The sequence below is a fragment of the Rhipicephalus microplus genome, chromosome 6, assembly GCF_043290135.1.
Source record: "Rhipicephalus microplus isolate Deutch F79 chromosome 6, USDA_Rmic, whole genome shotgun sequence".
In the NCBI taxonomy this organism is placed as follows: Eukaryota; Metazoa; Arthropoda; class Arachnida; order Ixodida; family Ixodidae; genus Rhipicephalus; species Rhipicephalus microplus.
Genome location: NC_134705.1, coordinates 9,952,908 through 9,963,976, shown reverse-complemented (window position 1 = coordinate 9,963,976; position 11,069 = coordinate 9,952,908). Strand labels below are relative to the sequence as shown.

General features: G+C 42.6%; 1 long non-coding RNA gene across 1 annotated transcript; it reads left to right on the top strand.

The window, feature by feature from the left end:
* The first annotated feature begins 2,323 nt into the window (after window positions 1–2,323).
* LOC119167748 (uncharacterized) lies at window positions 2,324–7,456 on the top strand. Its single transcript, XR_005109287.2, has 3 exons — window positions 2,324–2,969; window positions 3,086–3,252; window positions 6,891–7,456. It is a non-coding gene; the product is annotated as an uncharacterized LOC119167748 (long non-coding RNA).
* The last annotated feature ends 3,613 nt before the right edge of the window (window positions 7,457–11,069 follow it).

The following is an 11,069-nucleotide window of genomic DNA, read 5'->3' as shown; positions in this document are numbered from 1 at the left end:
TTTTATTTAGGGTTGATGATAAAGGGAATCAGTTGGTGCATCCAAGCCGGACAGAGATTGACTGGCCCTGAAAAGGGCCGTTTAGTTATATATTGTTACGGGTAACTTATTTAATAAATTAAATACGATGCACTGTGCTCGGCGAACAAGATGGCGACAGTTCATGGTTCATGGACAGTAGAACCCAACGTTACTAGATCCTGGTAGAACCAGTAGCAGCTGCATGCCCGGATGGAGTGACTGATGCCCGGATGGAGGAATGTCAACCCGATGCCTTCTGTGTTGGCCGTTCTGGCAGTTCCGCCGACCGTATAGAAAAAGACGACCCCGTCGCTTGTCCTCTTCTCTTTTCCTTCGGGCATCAGCGACAACATTGACGGACGACGTGTTCGACTTCACCGTGCACGTGAGTATAGGTTGGTTTTTCATTCGAGTGAATTCTTGTTCAGATTTGCAACTTGTCGACTTCATCGTGATCACCTGTCGCCGCCAATAAGTCACATACGTGCGATATTTTGGTGAAATAAATGATAATGCACATTTTCTGCTCCATTTGCGTGACTTAGCTACACCAGGACGTGAGGTAAAGCCTTTGTCGCCTAGCCACTAGCAGGCAAGATCGATCACTCGCATCCTTCAGTTCACGAATCAACGCGCCTGCCTTAAAATTAGTAAGCTGCTCGCAAAGAAATCTCACCGAGGCAATTTTGTTTTCTGTGAACAATGCACCGTAGATTTGTCTTGAATAACAAAAAAAAACTTGAAAAATAAATGTCGCGACCTTGTAGAAAACGCCGTGTCTAAGGGCTATGTTATATTCAGTTTCGGTTTTTACTTTGTGTTCTTTCACCCCCAGGGGGCGCGTCTGTTCTTTATATATATATTCGATGTGTTGCGTACAATCACGGAGGAAGGAAAAGGTAAGGAGAGGCCCTGACGTCACTCGTTGTGAAGCCGCGATGAAGCCGGAAGTCGGCCATATTGAGTAGGCAAATTCTCCTCTCTTGTTTACATATGAATGCGACGCAGAAGGCGCGACTCCCTCTCCGGCTCGGAAAGCACGTGGGCTGCGCAGCGCGTGTGTCGTGACGATCCGAAACTAATGGAACTGGGCTCATCACTCTGAGCCAGCGGGACACCTTCAGCGAAATCGCTTCGTCCGAGTAATAACAGGGAGTAACAGCTCACCGACAACGAAGCAACTACGAGAGAACGCGCGCTAGATGCACTGACAACGGCGAGTGCTTTCACGTCATTAATTCAGCAACTGTACAGACAACACGATCAGTCGTGCGCCTTCTACGGTTGCATTCCGCCACGCGGCCGACGCAGCGTCCTGCCACTGTGTCCGTGTTCCGCATGAAAATCACCGGCGTCAGCATTCTGCGACCGTGGTGACTGAGCACGGTGCTTGTGACAGTTGAACGTGGTTGCTGTTACGTTGAGATTACATGCAATGCTGGTGGAGAGTGTATTAAGCGGAACAGAAAAGGTGTTTTAATACGCACATGCAAGTTGTTACTGTACACACACAACACGAAACTACGTATGTGCACATGGTCCTCACGGCGTCTTGCTGGGCTCAACAGCGCCGTCCGTTGTCACAAGCAGGAGCACTGCTCAACCGTCACTGACCTGCAAGGCGTTCGTCGTCATTCAGCTTCGTCATGATGCCCAACGTAATTTCGCTGAACACTAACTGCTTCATCCGCGTCATCCGCCGCACGACACATGGATATGCACTTGTTCTACGCACTGTTGAAACCCCGTGATGGACAAAGGGATTTGTAAACGTTGCTAAGAGTAATGTAACAGCCAGGAGAACACTGCGTAACCAATAACGCGGTGCAGAGCACAGATATTGTCCGCCACAGCTCAGCACGAGACCTGGGGAGGCACACATTCCGCCGCCAGCCGCGGCCGCTCACTGCTAGACCAGCTCCACTGCGCAACACGTAACCATAGCAACGCCGCCATTGTGCCTACTGAATATGGCCGCCATAATGTCATTTCCGCCACACTTTTTACGCCCTGCGCCGGCTGGGCATGCCCTCTCCTTACCTTTTTCCTTCCTCCGTGCGTACAATAAAGGTCTTTGTGGAGATCAGTGGGTCTTTTTTTAATACGGTGGTGCTGCCGGTGTTTCTTACGTCTTTCGCAAACACCATATTGGCGACGAGGATGGGATGAACACGTCAAGCTACCTTCAGCATCGAGTGTCGTCCGGGTCCGCCCCGCCATGAGTTTCTCCGGCCTTGCTCCGCCGCCGCCGTTCCTTCCAATGCGCGGCCGGCGCATTTGTAATCTGCAGTAGGTTCAACGCATAGCAACCGCAGCGGCGCGCTATTGGTCACACTCTCGCAGGGACGCCGCCACGACGTGCGCCTAGCAACGGCCTCCGCGCCGTACTCTCGTTTCCAGGTTGCGCCGTCGCCCTGTTGCGCCCGCGAAACACGCCGGCCAAACATGGAGGAAAAAACAACTCAGTGCGCGCCACGGAGGAACTTCCTCTGTGGTGCGCGCCGACTGCGCATTTTTACGTGCGGCATGTTCGGCGCCTGCGCGTTGTCGCCACTTCAAGGAAGCCAATATAGGAAAACACGACGCTCCGTGCACCTTTGTTTCTGGTAGGAGCAGCTCGGAAAGAGTTGCCAGTTTAGTTTGTAGTTTGACTGTGATGCTGCTAAGGCACTGTACCACCGAACATTAGGGCTTATGATCTGCCCTGCCCGTCCGTCGAGATGTCTAAGCGCGTTTGGACGCCATCGAGGAACGACGAGGTACCGCACATCACGAAGTGGAAGTATTGTAGGAAAAAGGAAAATGAAAAAGAAATACTGTGTTGTGGGCGCCTTCTGCACGCAAACTTCTGCCTTGTCGTGAGCACTTGTGTTTCGCGTACGTGCTCGTCAACTACAAGCAACCGCACGTGAGTGCCCGCGCGATCTGCAGAAACTCGCATTTATCTGGTGAGTTCAAGCTACGTTTGCGTAACGCGCTTGTGCTCTCTTGCTGTGAACTTTTTTTTTTTTTTGAAGTAAACGCCTGGCGTCATACTCCAGACCAGCGTTATTTTCTTCTCTAGGAATGAACTTTTCTTATGTACGCGCTGGTGTGAGGCCAATAAAACAAGCGCGAGAGAGGCGGCAAGCCGCTTGAAGAGCTCTGTTCAAAGGATCCTTCACAGGATGGTCGACATTCTCCTCGCCATGAGTCTATCTGACAGAACGACTGTCCAGTGAATTAAGGATGGTAGGTGCGCAAAGTATTCTTTTTTAAAAACAATTTGTACTCCAGGAAGTTTTGTACTAAAAGTGTATTACTGCATGTATGCATTAAAGTGCAAACTGCATGAACTGAAACTCCTTCCAACGAAAGCTTTAAATTTTAAGCGATCTGTAGCTATGAAGGCAATTATTCAGCATCTGTATTAGAAGATTAAGCAAAAATATTTATCCTATAATATTCAAAATAACATCACTTTCAATAAAACTTCCAAAAGTATGTCAACAAAGCTGAGCCATTTGCTTCACGATATGCAGCACATCCTTCTATGTTCCTTCTTACTCAGACTTTTAAAGATCGCGCGGTGTTGCGAAATACACACATTGGTTTTAGCAAGCGGTTTTCAGCAATGAGCGTCCTAATATAAAACAGTTTTGGCAGCTTAAAGGAAACAATATGCCAGCTTGTTTGCCTTAAGTGCCACACCGTATTGTGGCTGTTTTCTATTGCCTCTGATGCTTCATAACTTATGCATTAATTTTGCTGACTAGGAGTACACCCAGGTGGAATGGTAATAGCGCACTAAAAATGAAGACACACAGAAGGCATACACACACACTTTTGGAGTAGGAAGACCTAGATAATGGTGGTCCAGCACGGGGTGCCCAATGGAACCAATAATCTTGTACCAGTGATATGCCTAACAATGTTGAAGATTTTATGAGCGGGTTGGGAGAAATAGAGCAGAAAGGTGCTGAAAGCTAACACTAATGAAAATAGCAGATGTAATTAAAATAAATACTTTCATTTGTAACTGGCTATTTTTTTACATATGGTGCATATTTATTCACTTCAAACAGTAAATATCATTGACAATAAGCAAAACAGTGTGCCACAAACAAATATTTCTTCATACACAAAACCTGTGCTTTTAGTAACTCACTCAACGCATCTTCCAGTCTCTCAGATGTTTGATTGCTTTTTGCTCACCTTGGGTAAGTCAGTGGCATGCTTGAGCAGCTTTTCTTTTTATGTAAGAAAGCCTTTTAAAAGCAAAGCATTTCTTTAAAGAACAAAGGCACTTTGAGCATTTATATCTATCTAGAGGCCTGCATCTGGCTGTTATCGAGCTCACCTCCTTAACTTGGTACAACTGAAAAAGGCACAGCGGGGAATGACAATATGACGAACATGACTGTCTGGTTATGACATGTATACAATGAGTGTCCTGTTATGTACGTCATGAAACCCTTTTTTCCAGTCACAGGCAGCATAAGCCGGTACACTGTGGTTTGCGTTGCACGTGATGACAGTTTATAAATATTGGCAAGTTAAATTTGAGCAATTTAAATAAAATCTGGCTTTGGCACCATTGACCAAAATAATACAAAGAATGACAATTGGGCTACTAGCAGGAATCAAAATCCGGTATTCTGCACAGCAGTCAAGTATTTTACCACAGAGCCACGGCATGTCTTGAGACGGCTTTTGAAAAAAGGTTCTATGCAGGCATCATATCAGTGTAATGTTAACTATGGCTGTAGGGCCGGCACTGTAGTCTGATTAAAAGGTAGTAAACTTGACATATGTGTACTTAAAATACAGCTGTCATGTTGGGTTAATGCCAATTGTGGTTCCGGGGTGGCCTCCACTTTTGCAAGTCATAATAAACATTTCATATGACTCGGTAAGCTACATTCAAGTGTTGCTCGACCACGTAGGAATATGCTAATGAACAATCTTCACATTGTTGTACCATAGCATGCACTTTGTTGTGATGAAACTGGCAGCTGTGCTGTAAGATTAGTGCCGATGTGTCAGACCATAAGTTACCCTCTGAACTCCTGTGTAGTTAACGTTTTTGGTAAGTCCTTGATGAGCACGAAACTGCTAGATTTATCAAAACACATTCATTCATGCAATGACACTTGGCTCAATGCCAAATATTGTATCATAGGCATCATCATTATGGACTACTTTGCATGAAATAGATTGCCACAATGTGCGAAATCTTAATTTTCCTTCCCGAGTTCCTTTCTGTATCTTTTTTTCTTCGTGTTTAACCACCTCTGTTTCTCATGTGCAGTGCTTGATTATTTTTTTAACTTTCGAAAGAGCTCCAGTCAACGAAAAACAATCTCATTTTATTGTACTCTTACAATTGATACAGTGTTGGCTTTAACAGTTAGTAGAAGGAAACAACAGCCTTGTTATATACATTGCTATATCTTTCACTACACTAGCCTGTTCATTGTTAGTGTTTTCTCATCATTGCAGACAAAAGACATCAGTAAAAGAAGGCATATTTAAGACAACGCATAGCACTGTGATGTCTTGAATGTGGCTTCTTTTGTTGATGTCCTTTGTTTGCACTACCATCAATTGTCATGCTACCATGCCAACTAGCCCAAATCACCATCCTCACAAATCACAGTATATGCATAGTGAACCACAATTCCCATTTCAGAACACTTGAAATAATGTAGCACAAGATTTATCAAAGCACTCGCTGCATGTGTATGCGCTTCATTTAGATGTAGAGTGCATCAGATCTTGTACTGGCATCAATGTCTTTTCTTGTCACCTGCAGTATCATCCCTCTCGTTTGGGTCGGCCTAATATGCTCCACGAAGGAGGGCACTTTATGCTAATGAGCTCCAACTTCTTAGCACTACCTTGCTTTGTGCATTGTTTCAAGTCATGGATTTATATAACAGGGTAGCAACAATCACAACTGTGCATATTTTTGATAGTTGACAGTACTCATAACAAACAATCAAAACCCTCAAAAGCTTCTACCTAACAAGTTACAAATTTGTGAGGAGGGAATGCAACTAGCACTTCCAATATTGCATTAATAATGGTACTATTGACAACAAATGAAGAAAACAAAGCACTAAGCCATCAAAAGTGTTTACAAGATTCATATTACATCCTTTAAAAAATTAACCATGAAATAATGCGGCAACTTGGCATGCTATTGTGCTGCTATCATTTGGGAATCCCATACTGGCACTCTTTGACAGGAATATACACATTTCTGTGGAAACATCCCTACGTCGATCACTTGAATTTCATGCTTTATAAATTGCTCATGATTTTAAAGGAAAAGTTATGAGAATATGATAACAGCTGATAGTTTTTGCATAGCTGTCTACCGCTGGCATGCACAATAAGGAAAGAAATGTTTAAGATTGTGTGCGATTTTAATCTGGGCAATCCACGTGGCAGTCAAGTGTTTTACTACAGGGCCATGCTTGTGCTTGAAGCTGCTTTTCAAAAATATCCAAATCAGGTGTCGTATAAGGTAAGGAACCACATCAACACAGGTTATATAGTGTGCTAGAGGAATAAGACAACAAGGTGCCATACATGGCAAGTTACTTAACAAGTGGGTGATTAAAGCTGCCCAACCATTACAAATGGCTCAGCCATAATTTTGTCATCAGCTAGAGCATCAACAAAGTGCATATAATGCCTCTTCAGTGTGTATTGTACCTCACTTCTCCTTAAAATCATTACGTAGAACGTATTTCTTACGTTGCAAAACACAGATTTATTGCATGCGTTTTTCTGTTTCTTGATGACTAATAAAAGTGGACAATTTAATAATTAAGAATAACTGTTCATTCTACCAGATGCCATAATTTCTAGTATGAATCCAGGTACTCAAGATCAAATCATCTGCCCGAGTCTTGGCCAATTCCCCTGGGTGGCTTGGTTCCAATCATCTAAGGAGCATAATTATCAAGATTAACATATGTATTATTTCAAGTACCACATATTTTGCTACACCCTTGTAACTTCTTGCCACAGTCAGATTTTTATGAACCAAGTGCGTCAGAAAATTGGGAAATTTCAACTCGTTTTTCTGACCCAAGGTAGCTGCCATTTTGTTTATCCCCACATGTGTACGAGCACTCATGAAACTTGAAACGACTCCCACAAGTTGCATACACATACGAAATGTGTTAAAAAAATAATGTTTTTCACACTTTCACTGTTTGTGGTACTACATTTGAAGCATTGCTTCCCTCAAACTACTCCCCTCTACTGGCAATACAGTGTCGCAATCATTTCTTCCATTTTTGGTAAGCTTCCTGGAACGCACTAATGGCCTGGAAGTATCTTCTTGTATTGTCCAGGACCTTCTGTATTGTTTGGAAATGGCATCTGTCAATGTAGTTTATGTTTGGAATAAAGAAAATAAAATGAAATTTCATGACATTAACCTATTCTAACACCCACTTCGTCAGAAATTTCTCCAACAGTCAATAGAGATATCCTCAAATCACTGCACGAACTCTTAACGTGGTTATTATCTGTTTATGTACAATGTCGTCCAGGCTTGACATCGTTGTCGATCTACATTATGTCATTATCAGAATGCTTGAACCACTCATAGCACTGAGTACAACTTCTATAATGCTCCCCGTATGCTTCATGATGCAACCAAATCTTTATGTGAAAGTTTTCCCAAATTTTAGCTGTACTTCACACACACACACATCATTCTTCCAGCTCTTTGCCATTTGGGCACTAATTCAAAGAAAATCTTGTCCATGTGCTCACTTTAGCGGCTGTAGCGTGCAAACCAAAGGTCAGAGTGAAACAGGGCTAATGACAGTTCTGGTTGAAACTTGCCACTATGTGGAATTAGTAGCTGCAGCCCGCTCCTTCTGGTAGTTGGCGAGCTATCAGAAAAGTTCAATACTTTTTACAGTGAAAGCTGTTATGTCATCACAACTCGGGTCACGTGCAGTTGTCCGCCACTGCCATCGGTGTCCTTAACCACATCGCTCGAAATTAAACCTACCACCAATGACACAGTATGGCTCGAACCTGGGTCCGCTGGGTGCCAGCCCAGTATTCCACCACTGAGCCACACCGGTGCTTAGGACTTGTTGGCAAACTTGCCTTAGGAAGGCTTAATGTCGGAAAAGCAATCCCGTTAATACGACTTTCAAAGCGTTTTAAAACAGCAAAAGAACAACCAGTCGCCGCACAATGCGAATAGTGTAACGAGGGGGTCATCCAATACTACAACCAATTACAAAAGTTTGTTCTTGTTCCCCTATTAACTGTGGCACAGACCCACTTCAGCTATTATTCCTCATCGTACTCAGCCACTGCATGAACAATTGGCTCAAAATTCTTTGCAAGTGTTTAGCGGATACACGCTTCTCAGAAAAATGACGAAAAATAGCATAGTGAATGTCGACTTACTACCCAAGAAATTTTATTATTAGTACCCTAGTGGGTATCATGCATCTTTGCTTGCAGTAGTTACCCAATGAGTGTTTTGAAAGGCTTTGAAAGGCCGCTATTCTGGTTTTTGCTGTGACTGTGCTCCGTCTTCTGCGCAGGCCTGGCATTTTTTTTAACACAATTCATACGTCCTGTTGTATCCCTCCATATTAGCTTTAGATACCAGCAAATCATCACCATTCATAATTTTTGAGTTATTATTTTATGTGCACGCTAGGTCAAAGGCTTCTGCCAATAATATGCAACTAACCCTATTCTGTGGGATCTGGTTTCACTTTATGTGAGTGAACTTTCAAATTTTGTGACTTTATCGATCCACTGCCATCCTTGCCTATGGCATTCATCCCTTGGTATCTATACTGTAGCTCTAACTGACCTGTGGTTATCTGTCCTGCACAATGTTGAACACAAGTACCTTCTCAAGTGCAGTTAGATTAGCAGAGTTATTTCAAAATTTGGAAAACTTCGAGTGGAATATAATTGACCTTAGAGATATTAGAACTGGAAAGGCACATACAGCACTAATGGGCACACTGCTACAGAGGGCTTTTCGATAAAAGAGTGCGGCATAGGGCTTCTAGTTCACAAAAACATTGCCGGAAACATTCAAGAATTGCATATTGTCTGTGAAGGGCCAGCAATCCTAGTCATCCAGCTAAATAAGATATAAACTTAAAGTGGTGCAGGCGTTTGCTCCCTCTGTTTGGCCTTTACTATGAAGAAGCAGTAATAGGCAAGTATATTGAATATGCAATGCAAGAAAACTATACTCAGTGCACCATAGTCATGAAAGACTTCAGTGTGAAGATAGGAAACAGAAAGGTGAGATGATGAGCTACAATATTAACTTTAGGGTTGAAACTAGAACTTTATCTTGGATCAAGTAGTGCCATATAGCGGCGAAAAATATCAAATAGAATACTAAAGGTTTTATTGACAATTAAAAGAAATAACTAAGAAAATCAAATTTGCTCATGTCCTCGAGCACACAGCATGGTGAGAAACTGCTGTCGAACACATTGTCATGAAGAAACAAAAGTCATGCCTCATTACAAGTCTTCAGGCTCTCGTCGTGATCTCATGATGTTTCCAGCAGCCAAAAAACCTGCGGTCGCTGGCCACCTCAGTAGATGAGAACGTATCAGAAAGCAATTTTTGTAATACCTGTATGAAGTGCAGTTCAAAACTCTTTCCAGTATTTCAAACCTTTCTTTTGTTCACAAGCTTAGTGCAGTAATTTTTAGTTTCTTGACTAGATCTGACTTTTTTTTTGCTTGCAATACAACAGTCTTCCATTACGTTCCCTGCCTTTTTTTGCTGGAGCCACGACATGCAGGAATGGCATAATCTCAAGGGAAATATGTGCTGGCTTTAAAACCAGGGTATCAGTGAGAGTTTTAAAGCCTACTGTAATGACTTTCGCATTAGTTTTTTGGACACCACCCTAACAGAGTTGTGCAATTAGGCTGTGTTTAGACACTTTAGATATTTTCCTGTATTTGAAAGTTGAACCAAAGCACTCAATTATAATTCTAAACAAGAATATTCACACACCCTTAAATAATACACATGTTAGAAGAATGAAATGAACTCCACATAATGAACACCTTTTTCTGAAATTAAATAAACAGGAAGAGGATATGGAAAGTCCTCACAGAGAAACAGAGTGGTAGATTTTATATAATCCTGGGACCCAGGCAATGCACATGAGAGAAGTTAGGGGCAAGGTAGAATGTAATTATCATAGGCTAGTGAGGGTAGCCCTCAATGTGAGAAGACCAAGAGCCAGTTGATTTATTCATTCAAAATACCATACATGCCGATAGGAGGACATCAGTAACTGAAAGACAGATAAAAAATACAAGGAAAAAACAGTAAAACAAAAACTACAAATGGCAAGGGACAATAATGTCACACAATACCAATATGTAACGAATCAGATTATCACTGAAAGTCTACTAAAAATTTTATAATTACAGTTAGATGCAATGTGATACAAAAGACTGATTCAAATATGCAAGTGCCTAGGTTGTAATGACAACTTAAATGCCTGCGTGTAACCATGAGTGCACATGAAACTAATTGTGCTGTGAATGTGCCAAGACGTGTACACAGGTGGATAAAGCAGTACTAAAATTCATCACAATACTCTACCAGTGAAAGAGACACATAAGAGCAGTGATGTGGCTGGGCCATGTCATGCATAGTTTACTAAAATTAACTAGAGGGGCTCTGGCACAGTGATCGTTCAGCGACCCTGGGAATGATGGGTAGTACACAGATTTGCCTACTCTTCGTACTTGCGGGTGGCGAACCCCACTTGTGGCTTCATTTATTGCTGTTTTCGGTTTTGTTTCAAAGAAAAGAAACTTTTTTGAACTTCATGACCTGATTTGAAATGGTAAGCCTAGAAGAATAACGTGGTGAAGTGCCATCACTGAATATTTGCTGATTTTCGTTTTGTGAGAAAACAGCTCCAAGCCACACGAATACACACAAATCCAGATGTATGAAGATTGGACGAATCCGTGTACTACGCACCATTCCTTGCTCGCTGCTTTGCCATGCATGGTAGT